This window comes from Myotis davidii, unplaced genomic scaffold (assembly GCF_000327345.1).
Source record: "Myotis davidii unplaced genomic scaffold, ASM32734v1 scaffold269, whole genome shotgun sequence".
NCBI classification, from domain to species: Eukaryota; Metazoa; Chordata; class Mammalia; order Chiroptera; family Vespertilionidae; genus Myotis; species Myotis davidii.
The window spans coordinates 4,411,276-4,428,555 of record NW_006383008.1 but is presented as its reverse complement, the minus strand read 5'-3'; positions in this window follow the sequence as shown (position 1 = coordinate 4,428,555).

The window sequence follows — 17,280 nt, the reverse complement described above, 5'->3', positions numbered from 1 at the left end:
TTTACAATACAACCACCCAAACATTTTTTAAAAATATATTTTATTGATTTTTTACAGAGAGGAAGGAAGAGAGATAGAGAGTTAGAAACATTGATGAGAGAGAAACATCGTTCAGCTGCCTCCTGCACACCCCCTACTGGGAATGTGCCTGCAACCAAGGTACATGCCCTTGACTGGAATCGAACCTGGGACTCCTCAGTCCGCAGGCCGACGCTCTATTCACTGAGCCAAACCAGTTAGGGCCCACCCAAACATTTTTATGTATTTTATATTTTCCATGTTAAGCATATATATATGGTGTCCCCCCCAAAAAATGTATGTATACACACACTTTGAATAATTATAAAGACAGTGCTTATTAAAACACATTTCATTTCAAAACTGAGCTATCAGCTGTTAAAGTGTATATACATTTTGGGGACACTATATATATATTTGTGTGTGTGTGTGTGTGTATGTGTGAATATAGATAAGATGTGTGGATTTAACTTTACAAATTAATGTCAGGTATTTTTTTCTCTTTCTCCCTTCCTTCCTTCCTTCCTTCCTTCCTTCCTTCCTTCCTTCCTTCCTTCCTTCCTTCCTTTCTTTCTTTTTTAAATGTTTTGTATTATTTTTAGCCCTGCTCTTGTCTGTCCATAATTTTGTTTTTCTTCATCTGCCCTGTTCTATGTCTCTGCCCAAACCCTGCATCTACTTTAGGAAATTAGCTTTTAGTGAATAGGTAATTTAGTTATATAACAAATTGCCTTCTCTCAAGTATGCTTTTTGGCAGACTTGCTTCTTTTGTGTTCCTAAATTTGCTCATATCTCTGGTTCTTAGATAAGGCAATTGGTTTACTATCATCCTAGGATGATGCTTTGACAATCCATGTAGTGTCCTGATATATGGTACCTATCAACAGCACAGTGTCTGATGCAACCAAATGATACTGGTACATAAAATTGTTTAAAAGAGTATACTGAAAAAGTGCAAGGCACATTGGAGTTTTATGGTCATGTCAGCTTGGACAAATTGCAATCAGTTTGGGGTAAAAATAAAGTTAATAGCATATTCCCTTCCTTTCTATTTCACAGATGCCAGGAAATAAAAAGTAAGTGCCTTGGGAAAAAAACACTTTATAAAACACAGGCTATCATTATGTTTTAAAATAAATAAAAATCATATTTTCAAAAATAGAGTAAATTTCTAAATATACTAGTATATAAGCATACTCAAACTTCAGACATCTGTGGTCTACCTATATAATCAAGGAAAGAAATCAGGAAAATGAATATTCCTAGAGGTTCAAGGATATTACTCTCAAATATGCTATACTTAACAGTATAACATGAAATATAGGTCAAGATTAAAGAAACATGGGGAGACTTACATTTCTGTCAGGGGGTCATGAATATTACAGAAATATAATAGTATTGAAAGAAGTAAGAATTACTAATATTGAACAGAGTTTCCATTTCACATTCTTAAAATTCACACCATTTGGCTATTTTTTTAAAAGAAAAGTAGCATCACAGTTTTATCTACAAGGCAATGAAATTTAAATATAATAATATAAAATTATGTTTAAAAACTCTAATCAATTTTAGCAGCTTACTAAAAGTATTGAATTTTGAAGATAGAAAAACACATATAATGGGATTTGAAAACTATTTGCACGAGTGAGAGAAAAAATAAGTATCAATTAGCAGGCATTCACCACCTGAAGTGAAACATCTGTAGCTGTGGAATTTTAGGCATATTGAGAATTGTCAGAAAAATATTTCAGGGTGGACATTTTTGCTATTATACTCTTCATATCTTATAGGTGATAATCTTATCTATTTATGTACATGTGATGGTTTGCTCAAAAACCCCAGGTCTTACTTTATTTTTACAAAGTAGGGTCTACTTTTGTTGCAGCCAACAAAAGCAGGTAAAAAAAAAAAATTCTGATGGGGAACTGTTCACCTTTAGTTGGAGAAAGACCAACATATTCCAAGATTCCAGAAGTATCACTCTTATCCTTCTGTGACCAGTTTAGCTAACATTTCTCTTTGGGATGTTTTAATTATGTCAGATGGAGCCAGAATTATCAATCTTTCTATGATATATATTCATTTACTTAATAGCCTGATTCTCAACTAGGTCCCATGGTATAAATTCAGGATATACCAAACAATAAAATTATCATTAAATCAATGAACCCATAACCAGATGATCTGAGCAATTACATGAATACTTACTAGGTTCCTGCAGTAATCCACATTATGTATGTATCTTAGCACTAGGAATACATTAACAAAGACATCAGCCCCTGTGTTCCCATTGTTCAAAACTGATAAACACTCTGTTCTATCAGCTAGATTTGTCTTCCTACCCTAGTGATTAGTGATCTGGCTATGAGTGGTGAGACCTCTGATTCTAACTTCTTCTAGCATAGCAGCAGGCCTGAGGAAGAATCCCATTTGTTCTAACTTGCTCCTCTGGTTTTTATCATCACATTATAAGAATAAAGAGTCAAAAAAGAAACATTTTCCCTAAAGACCTAAAACAAAGATAGTTTACACCACCGCCTACCTCGACATTATTTTATGCTCCTAATGTTGGGCGGGGGGGGGGAGGGAGGCGGGGGAGGAGTGTCTCCCAAACATGAAGCAGCTTTATTCCCATCATGCCCCTTCATCTTCATTGCTAGAGACCTATAGAGGAAAAGCAGCTGACCATAAAGAAAAACACAGTTTGTACCTCCTATATTTGTATTATTGTTTTTTTTACATACTTTTGTTTCTTCCACCAAACTCTGACCACTATTGTCAATGTTTCCAGTTTGCTCCTGGTGCAGGTCAGGTCCCCACAGAGGAGAGAGGAGAGCAGGAGAAGGGAAGGGGCAGGGAGGTCGTGGCCAGTCACAGGAACTGGGGACCCCTCTCTGGCTAAAGACCACTCCATGTGGACCACAGTATGTAGCATGCTCTGGAGGCAGCCTGAAAACCCATGTAGTCAGCCTAAGAAAAGACTCCAGGAAAGTGATGAAGATAATTTCCTTTGGTTGTATTCTAGACAGCATATTATTCATGCTGTCGCTGGCACCAAATGATGAGTTAGACTGTCTGAATATTCTGTACAGAAGCGATAATAGCAAACTGAGTTACCCAACATTCCGAATGAAATGCAATAAGGCATGTAATAGGCCAAATCAACTCTAAAGTTAAGCTTCAGAAAGAGCCCTCTGCTCTCAGTTGTGTGTTTGCATGGTCTAACCCTTTTTCCTATTCTGGAATAAGTCAAAGTGAGAGCAGTTATGACATTTCTAATCACCTGTACCTCAGTGAGCTTCATCACACAGACAATTTGTGTTGAATAATATGGTTTAACGGAGGATTAAAATAAATTAGAAAGATGGATAGCTGATGAATTAATTCATAATGATCACTGCTTTATTAATTAATATTTGTTAAACAAAGAAATAATTATATTGTTGAGATACTTTAAGTGTCAACTAAATGGTCTACAGCTATGGATCAGTAGTCATTTAGATAAATAAATAAGGGTTTTCTGTTGAGATTCTCAGTTTTCTTTACTCTAAAACAAAATATGGCTAATATGAAAATTGATCACCAAGATATTCTCATTAATTCTAAGTACTTGTCTACATTTTGGTTATTACTTTAATTCAAATTCTAGTTGCTATTTATAAAAAGGGTTTGTTATGCTTATGTGTGTTTATGTGTTTATGAAAACTACTAAACCCTCTTTAAAACTAGATCTTCAATTCATTTTACACATAGCATTCTGTGCTTTATAGTACTGTCAGCCTCAAAATTCTTAACAGTTATTCTTAGAAAACAAAATAACAGAAAAATCCAAAGCAAAGTGAAAAGCCATATTTTGTGGGCATCAACTTCTGATCATTTAAACTTGCTTTCATCGCTAATGGGAACACACTGACAGGATGGAGAAGGTGGCTTTGTGTAACTGCTTTGGTGTAGCTGGTTATAAAAACTCAGGATCTTCAGAAGTCAGAAGAAAAGGAAAAATAAGACAGAAAAATTGATTATTAAATATATATTTTAAAATAATTTATTGAGCCCAGCTGGCATGGCTGAGCAGTTGAGCATCAACCTTTGAACCAGGAGGTCACAGTTCAATTTCTGGTCAGGGCACATGTGGGGCCTGTAGGGGGCAGCTGATCAATGATTCCCTCTCATCATTGATGTTTTATCTCTCTCCCTCTCCCTTCCTTTCTCTGAAATCAATAAAAATACACTTAAAAAAACATTTTATTTAATTTATTGGGATGACATCTATATATATAAAAGCGCAGCAACCAGAACAATGGAACAAGAATGACCAGAATGACTGGTGGCTATGACTTGTACTGTGGCTGGCCAACCACCCACAGCCCCTCCCCCTCAACAGCCCGGCCCTCAATTGGCCCCTCAACCCTGATCAGGGGTGGGGCCAACAGGAGGGATGGGTCCCCAATGGGGTGGGCTGGCCAGACCCCACTCATGCACAAATTCATGCACTGGGCCTCTAGTTGGTTAATAAAATTATATATGTGTCAGGTACACAATTTTATAATACATCATCTATATATTGTATTGTATGTTCACCACCCAAAGTCAAGTCTCCTGTCACCTTTTATCCTCTTCTACTTCCCCCACCCTCCTTTCCCTCTGGTAATTACCATACTATTGTCAGTGTCTATGAGCCTTCTATGTTGTTTATTTTTGTTTTATGGCTTAATTCCTTCACCATTCCACCTAGCTCCCCCCCTCCAACCTCTGACAGCTGTCAGTCTATTCTCTGTATCTATAAGTCTGTTTCTATTTGCTTGTTAGTTCATTTTGTTCATTAGATTCCACACTTGAGCAAAATCATATAGTACTTGTCTTTCTCTCAGAGGCTTATTTCATTTAGCACAATACTCTCCAGGTCCATCCATGCTGTTGCAAAAGGTGATATTTTCTTCTTTTTTAAAGGCTGAGTAGTATTCCATTATGTAAATGTACCACAGCATTTTATCTACTCATCTACCAATGAGCACTTGGGCTGTTTTCACATCTTGGCTATCTATATATAAAAAAAGCTAGCAAGCAACCATAATGGCCATAGCAATTGTAATGACTGGTTGCTATGACACCTACTGTGGCCAGTGAACCAGCCCGATCAGGGGGTGAGGCCGTCCAGCCAACCTTGAGGTGCCCTGATCAAGAGCAGGGCGGCTGGTCAAATGCTCCCTCCCTTCCCCTTGGCCAGCCCTGGCCCTAATCAGCCCTGCCCCACCATGATAGGCCCACAGCCTGTCCCCTCGACCAGCCCACCCTGATCACACCTCCCACCCCATTCAGGGTGGGTCTGGCTGGCCAACCTCCTGAAGCCCCTCCCCCTAGCCAGCCATGCCCCTGATGGGCCCCTACTACCTTGATTGGCCCACAGCCCCTCCCTCTTCCCAGCCCTTCCCCTGATTGTCCCCCCATCTCAATAGGGGGTGAGCCAGCTGGACAACCTCCTGCAGCCCCTCCCCCCCGGCTGCCCTACCCTGATCACCCCAACGTCTTAATAGGAGGTGGGGCCAGCGGGTCAATCTTCTGCAGCCCCTTCCCGACCTGGTCCCACCCCTGATCAGCCCCCCACCCTGATCAGGGCTAAGGCTGGCCAGCCAACCACCCATGGCACCTCCCCCATGCCACTGGCACCTGATTGGCACCCCTCCACCTCAATAGGGGGCAGGGCCTGCCGGAAAACTGCCCACAGCCCCTTCTCCCAGCCAGCCCAGCCCTGATCAGGTCCCAATCAGGGTGGGCTGGCCGGCCAACCTCCCGCCATCTCCTCCTCTCAACAGTCCTAGCCCCAATCCACCCCAATCCAGCCAGCCCGGCCCCATCTGTGCACAAATTCATGCACTGGGCCTCTAGTTGTAAATAATGCTTTGATGAACATAAGGGTGCATATATTCTTACCGATTAGTGTTTAAGGCAGTGGTTCTCAACCTGTCGGTCGCAACCCCTTTGGGGGTCAAACGACCCTTTCACAGGGGTCGCCTAAGACCATCGGAAAACACATATATAATTACATATTGTTTTTGTGACTAATCACTATGCTTTAATTATGTTCAATTTGTAACCATGAAAATACATCCTGCATATCACATATTTACATTATGATCCATAACAGTAGCAAAATTACAGTTATGAAGTAGCAACGAAAATAATTTTATGGTTGGGGGTCACCACAACATGTGGAACTGTATTAAAGGGTCGTGGCATTAGGAAGATTGAGAACCACTGGCTTAGGGTTTCTTAGGGTATGTTCCCTTGGATTTATTTTCAATGAACATTTCACTTTCCTACCTCTCCATACCCCCATTTACTTCTGGCAATCACCATACTGTTGCTGTGTCCATGAGTCTTTTAATTTTTCCTTTGCTTATTCCTCTCACCTTTCTCACTCAGCTCCCCACCCACTTCCCTCTGACAGCTGTCAGTCTGTATCCATTAGTATGCCTCAACTTTGCTAGTTTTTTTGTTCATTGGATTGCACACATAAGCAAAATCATATGGTACTTGTCTTTCTTAATGGCTATTTCATTTAGCATAATACTCTCCGGGTCCATCCATGCTATTGAAAAAGGTGATATTTCCTTCTTTTTTAAAGGCTGAGAAGTATTCCATTATGTACATGTACCACAGCACTTTTATCCACTCATCTACCTATTGACACTTGGTAGTGTCAGTAAATCAACAAGCAAGTGTTGCCAAGAATGTGGAGAATGGGAACCCTCCTGGACTGTTGGTGAGAATGCATATTGGTATAACCACTATAAAAGCACCATGGAATTACCTCAAAAAATTAAAAATGGAACTGCCTTATGACCCAGCAATTCCACTTCTGGGAATCTATACTAATAAAGGGGTAATATGCTAATTATATCAGGAGACCTTCCAGGAGACCAGCCAGGGAGGGCAGTTGGGGACCATCAAGCCAGCAGGAGAGGGCAGTTGGGGGCCATGAGGTTGGCTGGGGAGGGCAATTAGGGTCCATCAGGCTGGCCAGGGAAGGCAGTTGGGAGCCATGAGGCTGGCAGGAGGAGGCAGTTGGGGGCCATCAGGTTGGCAGAGGAGGGAAGTTGGGGGAGATCAGGCTGGCAGTGGGGGGGGGGCAGTTGGGAGCAAGCAGTCCAGCAGGCAGAGTGGTTAGGGGCGATTAGACAGGCAGGAAGGTGAGAGGTTAGGAGCCAGCAGTCCCAGATTGGAGAGGGTGCAGGCCAGGCTAAGGGACATCACCACCCCCCGATGCACGAATTTCATGCACCAGGCCACTAGTCTTATATAATAAAAGGGTAATATACAAATTGACCCTAATGGTGGAATGACCAGAATGACTGCTCAACCAGTCAATATGAGGTGCACTGACCACCTCTTGGTCCTTTTCCCAGCCGACAGGCTCCCATCGCCCGATGGTGAATGGGGACCTGGGGGTGGGTGGCAGGGGATGTGGGTGGTGCCAGGTCAAGGCCCCCGTCCCACCGGTCACCCCACACACAGAGGGCGACCCATGGCAGGGGCGGGGTCAGTGAGTGGGTGGAAACAGCCAACCACTCAGTCCCTCTCCCGGGCTGGCAAGCTCTGATGGCCTGATAACAAATGGGGAACTAGGGGTGGGTGGTGGTGGGGGGCGGGGCAAGCTGCCAGCAGCTGAGAAAGATGGCCCTGATCGCAGGCCAGGCCCAGGCAAATTTCATGTGCTGGGTCTCTAGTATATTCAAAGAAACCCAAGACACTAATTTGAAAGAATATATTCATCCCTATGTTTTTTTTGGAATGTTATTTACACTAGCCAACATTTGTAAACTCAGCACTGTTTGGCTGAACTAAAACCATCCTACTAGATCCTTCTTGACACAGCCACACCTTCATCCCTCATAACCCCTACACTCACACTGCTAGGATTCCAGGTCTTTAAATGCACTATGAGACAATTGACAGAGTTTATCCTTGTACCTTCATTATGTTTAATAGTTTGTCATTTTAAAAACTCTAGATTTATACTCTGGTTAAACTGGAAGAACCTAATGTAGGTGTGCTGAGAAAACTCTTCAATAATTGGGCCACTTTGCTTAAACTTTACATGTAATTTACATATGAGCCTGTAGCCTATTTACATATGAGCCTGTAGCCTCACTGTGAAATTATTAAATTCAAATAAGCACAGGGTATGAATAAAAAAAAAAATAAAAGTAATTCCGTTGTTGCTTTCTTCTCCCAGAGGACACTTACAGGAGATTCAGTTTATGACCACTAATTCTACCGAGTTTGTTTCTCCCATCACCAAAACCTACAAGTGCAACACTGAATATCCCCTGGCTTCCGCACTATGTCAGTAAGCCTGGCCTCTCTGGTCCCTTTCTAGTTTCAATTTATCCTGATTCTTTAAAAATGCAGGGCCCAGGATTTGATGGAGCGAGCAGTTAAGGCGTGACTAGGGACAAACTGACGACCCATGCATTACGGACTGTTCTCCACTGCACATTTATAGTTTAGCCTCTATTACATAAGCACCACAACATTTCAGTGGTGCAATCACAGTGATTCCCAGGAGGAATCCATGAGGAAGCAGTCTAAAATTTCAATGGAGCATAAGGGGAACTGATTGAAACTTCACCTTACTAAAAAAATGTGAACCGCAAAATGGAAGAAGGAGTTGACAAATACAAAACAGTGGCACCCAATTGAAAAGAGGTTATAAAGGCGATTCAAGCTCTGAATGAGTTGAGCCTGCCTTAATGCTAAGGGGAATAGCAAGCATTTCTATTATAAAATGTTTCCCCTTCTCTCAGCTTAAAAATATGCTTGCCTATTGCATTGTAGCAGATATGATAGATAGACGAACTCCATAGCTGTTCCATCTTCCTCTCAGTGTGTCTTCCTGTGCTGCAGGAGCTGGAAAGCTAAAATCCACATTTCCTACCTGCTGTTGCAGCTAAGTTTCAGGATGTGATTCAGGTTCTGCCAGTCAGACACTTTCATGTGAAGCGTGAATGTGGAAGACAGGACAAGTATACATGTCTTAGTATTATGTTTTAAGGCCTAATCTGGTTGTATTTTATGCCCCCAGTCCTAACTATATTTATTCCTTTGCTCTTATTCTTATCTATACTATTTTTATTTGTGTATCTTAGAAGCCATCTTAAAAACTTTCTAGAATGACCAATATGTTTTTAATCCATTTATAGATCTTTATTAGAAAATTGCAATTCATGTCCTTTGCTCATTTATCAGTCAGAACTTTGTTTATATTTTAAAAGTATATTGTCATTATTGGAGGATATTACCTATTCCTTTATTTATTGCATATATCTCTCCAACTTATTTTTCAATTTTTAATAGTGTCTGTTTTTTAAACTAGTATTCAAAGGACTTATTGCTAGAGGAATAGGAGAGGGCATATTATTAAATGCGACAATGAAAACACGTAAAGCAAAACTGCTCAACACAGTACATTATTTAGAATAGTTCTTCACTGAAATATAGAATGAACACTGACAAGGATAAATTGAAGCCTAAAAATAAGAAAGAATGCTTGTAACAACACAGCTAGCCATTTTAAATGAATACAATTTAAATTTCCCAAAAGTTAGAAGTTTTAACTCAGGTATTAGGATGTTTTAAGGAATATAAAGAAAAAAGAGGAACAACAAAAATCTGAAAATGAGAAAATACTGCTCCCAGTTGAGAGAAGGAGAAGTTTGTGTGTGAAAACCATATGGTGAACTTGATATTATGTCCTAGAAAAATCCAAGCCTTGATAACTAAATAGATGATTTATAAATAATTAAGAGGAGTGATCTGTAAGAACAATAATGGTTCTAAATTAGCATATTTTCTTTTACACTCAGATAACATCTAACATTCAGGAAATTCTATCTTGTTGGGATTTAGCTGAATATTTGGCAAGTCTCTCAAATATCACTGTTGTCAAGAAAAATAAATATGGCCCTAACCGGGTTGGCTCCGTGGATAGAGCATCGGCCTGCGGACTAAAAGGTCCCAGGTTCAATTCCCTATCATCAATATTTCTAATTCTCTATCCCTCTCCCTTCCTCTCTGTAAAAAAATCAATAAAATATATTTTAAAAAAATAAAAATAAATATAGACTTCTGGGAAGATGTATACCTGCCTGAACATTATTTCTCATAGAAATTCAATCATTTAAGTGAGAGAAGTTTATTACATTGGTGTTCATCAAGCGTTTTTGGTTGGAATATAAAAAATAATATAGAAAAAATTGAATATATATGTCTATATTTATTTACATATAAATTCTTTAAGTACAGTGGGGCCTTGACTTATGAGTTTAATTCGTTCCGTGACGTAGCTCATAACTCAAATTACTCGTATGTCAAATCAAAAAGTGAATGAGTGAGACACGTGGTGCTGGGCTGATGTTGTGGAGTTCACTGTGACGTTCGCTGTGCCAACTAGCAGTGGGGTATCTGAAGCTGGCTCATAACCCTAATTTTAGCTCGCAACGCAAAGCAAAAAATTGGCTGAGCGATGGCTCGTATCTCGAAAAACTTGCTAGTCGGGACACTCATAAGTCAAGGCCCCACTGTATTTCTATGCTAAAATTTTGTCAATTATAAAACCCACACAAAAGGTCAAATTTACAAGGATGAGATAAAGACTGAGCAAATGGCATTTGATTCATGAACATAAAAAATTGCTCTAGGAAAATATTAATAACATTTTGAATGTTTTTAAAATGTCTTGCCTTTACTGATACTTCCATTTAATTATTAAGTAATATCCCAAGGCACAAAGTACATTTATTACTGTTTATCCCCAACAGTTGAGGATACCTAAAATGATCTTCTTGAAAATTAAAAAATTTGGGGCCTGACATTGCCAAGTATGCTTAGATTCTCATATGTGTAATGTTCCGGATTATGAGGCTACCCTGGAAAGTGAACATCTGTTCTGTTTGCCATTTTCTTCTTCTTTGTTTACTTTTTAAAAATATATATTTTTTGTGGTAATTATTTTATCTTTGAAATTGAATTTATTGGGTGACATTGGCTAATAAAATTATATAGGTTTCAGGTGTACATTTCTGTAATTTATCATCTGTATATGGTATTGTGTGTTTACCACCCATCACCATTTACCTCTCCTTTACCCTCTCTGACCACTCCCCACCCCACCCCCTTTCGCTCTGATAATCACCATGCTGTTGTTTAACGTCTATGATTTTTTGTGCGTTTGGGGGGTTTAATCCCTTCACCTTTTTTACCCTGCCTCCCTCCTCCTGCCCCCAATACCTGTCACTCTGTTCTCTATGAGTCTGTTTCTATTTTGTTAAAATATTTTTATTTTCTTTCACAGTTTCTTAATTGAAATATTTAAGCTACTTATACATTTAAATAACCAGGAAATTCACGTAAAACACACTAAGAGCAACATGTAGCAATATGTAAAATATGAACAAACTCTTTAGTTTGTCATCATCAAGCCCTCTGTCTTGAACTACTCTCATTCTTGCTTACATCAAAACCTAGTTTGAATATGAGTCAATGAATATTAGAAATATTAGCAAAATTAATATATTCTAATCATATAGATAAAAATACATAAAATTCATCTAATATTCTCCATCTCAATGGCTCAAATCATCTTGTGAAATCCCAGGGATGAGAACACCTCACTTTATAGACCATCATTTTTTATATTAATGACTTAGCTGAGACATATGAAACATGATAATTAAATTTTCAACTGACACAAAATAGGAGGGATAATTAACATGCTAGATGAGGTCTTAATTAAATCCAAGCACAATAACTCTCAAGAATGGAAACTAAAATGAAAATAGAAATGGAAGGATACAAGTTGAATCTGCCAGTGATTGGTGGTTCAGTCTTCATGATGTCAAAATGGTTAAAGAAAAGATACCATAAATCTCAGAAAGGAATTTATTGGGGATGTAGGGTGACAGGTCCAATTGGTAAATATCTATAATGATGGGCATTTTTACTGATGTTGAGATATTGAGGAAGTGGGTATTAAAGTAATGTGGATTAAAGGAGATCTAGCTCATTTCACTGTGAATAGGAGTTCTTCACCATGGCTTTGTATATCTAAGCATATTTACTAAATGATTTAGCCTTATGATGCAATCAAATTGCTTGACATAATCAGGTCTTACTCTTGTATATGAGCTCCTTTCTCTAGATACAAATTTTCCTGATTCCTTCTAAAGGCCTATATTGAAATAAAAAGAGCTGAGGCTATGTTTGTTGGGAAAAAAGTAAGGAAATAGAAAATAGTCATAAAATATATGAAAGACTGTTAAACAGAAAAGAGATTATGAATAATTTAGAAATGTCCAGAGGGTAGAACTAAAATCTGTGAGTAGATATTATTTTTTAAGTAAATATAAGAGGAAAAAAAGGTTTTCATACATTTATCAAGCTACGCAAAAAAGTAGTGCTTTGTCCTGTGTGAGGTAGAGATAAATGTTTAAGCAGAAAAAATGGTCACTCGATTATACAATTTATATAATAATTTATTCCGTAGTGTTTGGAAAGAATTTGCTCACCTTTAACATACTTTCCTGCTGTAAGATTCTGTGATTTTACAAATCATTTTACACTATAGAACAATGTTTAGACCTTGTTTGGCCTTCTGAAAGTTCTCATTAATTTTAAAATGTTTAAAAGACACACATTTTTTTCAAATTATATTACCATATACATTAATAAAATATTTTACTTAATACCATATACACAATTCAAAGCAAAATTTTATTTTGTTGGTTCAAAAACTACGTTTTGCTGGTTCTCCCTGCCACCTCAATCTATTCCATCCTTTTTTTTTTTTTTTTTTTTTTTTTTAAGAAAGAAGAACAAAGTTGGAGGGCTCACAATACCAGATATTAAACTACACTACAAAACCACTCTAATCAAATAAGTCTGGTACTGACACAAGAAAAAACATTTGGATCAATGGAACAGAATAGAGAATCCAGGAATCAACCCATGCCTTTATGGTCAATTAATATTTGACAAAGGAAGCAAAAGCATACAATGAAGTAAAGACAGCCTCTTCAATGAATGGTGTTGGGAAATTGGACAGGTGCATGCAAGAAAAATGAATTTAGACCACCAATTTACTCCGTACAAAAGAATAAATTCAAAATCTATAAAAAACTTAAATGTAAGTAGCAAAACCATAAAAATCTTATAAGAAAACATAGACAGTAAAATATTAGACATCTCTCAGAGCAATATTTTTGCCAATATGTCTCCAGCGTCAAGAGAAAAAATAAACAAATAGGACTATATCAAACTAAAAATCTTCTGCACAGCAAAGTAAACCATCAAAAAACAAAAAGGTAACCCACTGTGTTGGAGAACATATTCTCCAACAATTCACCTGATAAGAGTTTAATATCCGAAATTTAAAAAGAACGCTTATATCTCAGCACCAGAAAAACAAACAATCTAATTTAAAAATGGGCAATAGACCTGAATAGACACTTCTATTCAGGCTAGTAGATGTATGAAAAAAATGCTTAGTCACTAATCATTAGGGGGGTGATTAAAACTACAATGAGGTATCACTTCACACCTGCCAGAATAGATACCATCAATAAATCAACAAACCACAACTGCTGGTGAGGATGTGCAGAAAAGAGAACCGTAGTGTACTGTTGATGGGAATTCAGGCAGGTGCAGCCATTATGGAACACAGTATGGAGTTTGCTAAAAAAATTAAAATTGGAACTGTCTTTTGAGTCAGTGTTCCCACTTCTAGGAATGTATTCTAAGAATCATGAAACACCAATCAGAATGAATATAGGCACCCCCCATCTTCTTAGCAGCACTATTTACAATAGCCAACATCTGGAAACAGCCCAAGTGCCCATCAGTAGATGAATAGAGAAAAAGCTGTGGTACATTTACACCGTGGAATGCTACGAGGCTATAAAAAAGAAGGAACTCTTTACCCTTTGCAACTGCATGGATGAGCCTGGAGATTATTATGATTAGCAGAATAAGATAGTCAGAGAAAGACAAATGCCATATGATCTCACTAATATGTGGAATCTAATGAACAAAATAAACTGATGAATAAAATAGAACCAGAGGCATGAATACATGGAACAGACTGACAGCTGTCAGAGGGGAGGTGGGTGGGGGGAGAGGGGGACTGGATAAAGGAAGGTGAAGGGATTAGCTAAAGAACTTATATGCATAGCCCATGGAAAAGGGGTTCTCAACCTTCCTAATGCTGCAGCCCTTTAATACAGCTCCTCATGTTGTGGTGACCCCCAACCATAAAATTATTTTCATTGCTACTTCATAACTGTAATTTTGCTACTGTTATGAATCGTAATGTAAATATCTGATATGCAGGATGTATTTTCATGGTTACAAATGGAACATAATTAAAGCATAGTGATTAATCACAAAAACAATATGTAATTATATAAGTGTTTTCCGATGGTCTTAAGCGACCCCTGTGAAAGGATTGTTTGACCCCCAAAGGGGTCGCGACTCACAGGTTGAGAACCACTGCCATGGACACAGACAGTAATGTAGGAAGGGCCAAGGAAGGAGTGATGGAGGTGTGGGCTGGGTTGGGGTGAGCAAAGGGAGAGGGAAATAGAGGACATCTGCAATAGTGTCAACAATAGTTTTTTTTTTAAAGATTTCTTTAAAACAAAAACAAAAAAGAAAAAAAGCTTCTTTAAAAAAAATATCCTGAACAATAGAAGACCACATGACTATGTATAAACTTCCTAGTTCAGTGAAAATCTATAAAGTCTATATTAAATTTATAGCTGTTAGAGAAGAGACGTAACATTTATGTTTTTGTCGAACTTCTTTCCTTCTCAGAGTTAATCACTGGAGAATCTAAAGAAGACCTTACCTTGTACAAATTCTTCAGAATCTGCTTTCTTCCATTCACGAAATGACCTTTAAAAAGTAATTTATTAAGTGTATATAGTTCATTGCCCTCCAGTGAATTCTATTTTCTGCTAAATATAAGAATGTAGCCTAATCCCTCAAGATATCATCATTAGAATAAACGAATAATGACAGCATTGAAAATATTAAAGCTTTTGGTATATTCCCTTTAATTCACTCTGTAAACACGACCAGAGCATTGTTCTCATGTTAAGGTTTTGCTCTGGATGTTGTTTGCCTGGTTATTCTCAGGTTTCTTTCTCCTACCAAAATAACTATATTGACTGTTACCCCAAAGCTTTTTCTTTTCTTTTTCTCAAGGCAAAGGTAAATCTTTTTATTATTTATTATTTTTTATTTTTCTTTATTGATTAAAGTATTATATATGTGTCCTTATCCCCCCATTGCCACCCACCCCTACCCCCCCACTCATGTCCTTACCCCCCTGGTGTCTGTGTCCATTGCAAAGCTTTTTGTTTTGTCAATTTTCTTTAATTTGCACAATTAAAACTCAATAATTAAATTTGACAGATTCACATTGGCAATTTTTAATTTAATCATAGTGACACCTTTTGTCTTTACTTTTTCATGTCATGAAAAATAAAGTTTCATGATCAAATTCATTATTATATCATGGTAGTCATTGATTTGCCAGTCCATAGTACTTTGCTAAATAAATTGCTTTGTTATTAATAAGTTTTATGTTAAATTAAAAAATCTATTTGACTTTAATAATAAGTTGCTCATTCTTCAGGAAAATAAAGTAAAACTTTGAAAGAAATCACCCAGTCGGTGTGGTTCAGTGGTTGAGAGTTGACCATTCCTGGTCAGGGTACAATGCTCGTGCTGTGGGCTCAATCCCCGGTAAGGAACGTGCAGGAGGCAGCCAATCGATGATTCTCTCTTAGCGTTGATGTTTCTATCTCTCTCCACCTCTTCCTCTCTCTGAAATCAATAAAAACATATTTTAAAAAAAGAGAAATAGATACAGGAAAGCTGACCAAAACCAAACCAAAACAAAACAAAACCAGCAACTTTCACCCTCTGCAAAAACAAACAAACAAAAAACAAACATGACATCAGATTAAAATGTTAAAAACTTGAACCTAATTTCACAATAACACTTTAAGTTCTGATTGATATTTTGGAAACTTTTTAAAATGGAAAAGATAAAGTGAAATTATATATTGTGTCTATAAAAAGTATGAATAAATGTAAGGTTAAAAATTGCAGCCAGTTCATGCAGTGCTTTTGCTAGAGACAGTAAGAATGACCTCTTTCCTCAAGGTGAGAGAAAAGAATGTCAAGAATTGAAGGGCTAGGCTATTACATATACAGGGGAACTGTTGCCTTTAAAGGTGCACTGACACTGGAATTTTTAGTAAGCCCTAATCAATCATAACTCTTGAAAGCTGCAATTATAATATGATATGAAAGCCATACTGTGTGGCATGAACTTTCCAAAAACTAGCACTGACAGCAGCTCTCTCTAAGGGGACATATTTTATTCCCCTTTGCTGGAAAAAGAAGAGCAAGAATGTGAATTATTTAAAAAATGATATTTTTCCATATTAAATAATTTGAATGTGTACGAGCAGTATTTTATAAATAAGAATATTTGAAAACTGATTTAATGCACTTAAAATAGACACAAGATAAAGACAAACAAACACTTACAGATCAAAAATAATTAGAATGGCCCTTTCTTTTAAAGAAATCCACCTAGACCAGGGGTGGGCAACCCCTGGCACACGTCCCAAACATGGCACGCCAGTAACTTTTGCTGGCATGTGAAACCCTCTCTTATAATCTTCCATTTACAATTTTTTCTTAATATCAACTTTTTTATTTTTCAGATAAATTCAGTGTAGGTGCATCTTAGATAAATAAATAATTTTACATAACAAGTTATCTTAAAGATCATAGACATGTATTGATGAGAAAGGGGGAGAGCAATTTCTATGCCTCTGCCTTAACTCTCCCTGCCTTCCTAGATCCGACCAGTATTTTAGTTTCATCCACATATGCTTGTGAATCTTTGTTCTCAGTGATGAATTTTGTTAAGTCTCATAATAGGAGTAGCCTGACGGATGAAAGTAGTAGCTCGTGCATATCTCTGAAGGTCACAAAATATAAACCTGATGTAAAATCTCTGTCATCAGTGATGCAGCAGCAAAAGTCCACTGACAATATCAAATAGAGTCATAAAATTTTCTGTTGGACTATCAGTGTACATGTATACATTAAAAAATAAATGTATTTTTCATCATCATATAAGGTGTTTTTGATGCTCGAATGAATTTTATTATTTCTTCAAGTTTC